Here is a 1605-nt window from a genome sequence, read left to right as displayed (position 1 = left end):
ACCACCACCACCACCATCACCACTGCCCAGCTTGTTGTTTTTAAAGATACAGCGGAATGTGCGCGCTGTAAAGATAGCTCAGCAGGTAAAAGTACTTGCACAATGACAACCTGATTACAAACCTAAGAAGAGAACCAAGTCCTCAGAGTTGTCTTCTGGCTTTTACAAATGCACCATGACACCCATGCACCCACAAATACAATCATTTAATAAGTAATAAACTATTTTCATTTTGGATCAAGGTGTTACTGAAAGATTTCGGAGCAAGTAAACCCTAGCAGGTCCCAGGGCAGGTGGGAAACTGAATATGCCAGGCAGAGGGAGACTGAGGGAGAAGTTTTATTAAAGGAGGGTGTAAGGGGAGGAAAAGAGAAAGGAGAGAGAGAGAGAGAGAGAGAGAGAGAGAGAGAGAGAGAGAGAGAGAGAGAGTCAGAAAGCTGCCCCTTCAGAAGAATGGCGGGCAGAAACCAGCTTGCCTCAGTGGGGAAAGTGTGCGTGGGAACTGAGAGTGGGCGGAGCTTGCCTCTTAAAGGGACAGGTTATTGACAGGGAAGGTCAGCAAAATGGTAAGTTACCTCATTCCTCCACTATATAATTGCTAGGCTTATTCATCCCTCTTCCATCAACAACCTTGCTAATAAAAACCTATGTGGAGAAAATGTACATACACCTTGCTCCTCACCAAAAACTTCTTTCCAGATTTAGCATCTGTTGGTAGTTCTTGCCTGAGCAAATCTGCAAAATGATTTTTCAGTTTCAGCCCTTCCTCCCCAGGGTTTGGTCAATGCACAGTGACTTCAGGTAAGCGCGAGTCTTTTCCTCCCTCCCACTTGTCTGCTTAGTGTCACTGCGGATCTATGGCTCTATGTGATAAATGTTTTATATGAATATTTGGGGATTTAATTACTAACTTTTAAACTTAGCATACAAGGTGGTGGGCTTCATTAGGACATTTTCATAGATCCAAATCACTGCACTTTGTTCTGATTTGTCCCCCTCCTGCACTGTCCTTCATACGCCCCCCTCCTATCTTGTTGGTTCCCTCCCTCCCCAGTCCTCTTTCTTCTTCTGCTTTCAAGTCATTCTTATTCCATTTTCCTTTCTTTTTTTCTTCCTTGACCCCTCCCTTCAGATTTTTTCCTCCCTTCTCATGTTTCTCTTTGGCTTTTCATCTCACACACACACACTTCCCGACGTTTTCTACTTCATTACTGTTCCTAATTATTTTGGTGCTCAGGCCTAATTGGAGGTTCCTAATTATTGCTTTAAGTCCATTAGTAAGCACTCCTCAAGTGCATTTATGTTGAGGGGTACTCAGGTCAAGAACTCTGGGGGGGGGGAGTGGAAGTGTAATTGTTCAGGGGAACAAAAGGCACTAATGGGAGGGGAGGGAGGACAAAAGCAAGGTGGGGAGGAGTATATTCAATCTACAATATATACTCATAGGAAAATTAAAAAATAATATTTTTAAAAAGAATTTTATGAGACTGAGACAGCAGGATTGCTGTAGGTGTGAAGCTAGCCTGGGCTCCAGAGTGAGACTCTGTCTCAAGAAAATAAAACAAACAAAAGCCCCTCTAAGGATTTCTATGCAGATAACAGCTG

Source organism: Microtus oregoni, unplaced genomic scaffold, assembly GCF_018167655.1.
Source record: "Microtus oregoni isolate MIOR12 unplaced genomic scaffold, Mior012 000080F_ref0000499, whole genome shotgun sequence".
Classification (NCBI taxonomy): Eukaryota; Metazoa; Chordata; class Mammalia; order Rodentia; family Cricetidae; genus Microtus; species Microtus oregoni.
Note: the sequence above shows the minus strand (reverse complement) of the source record.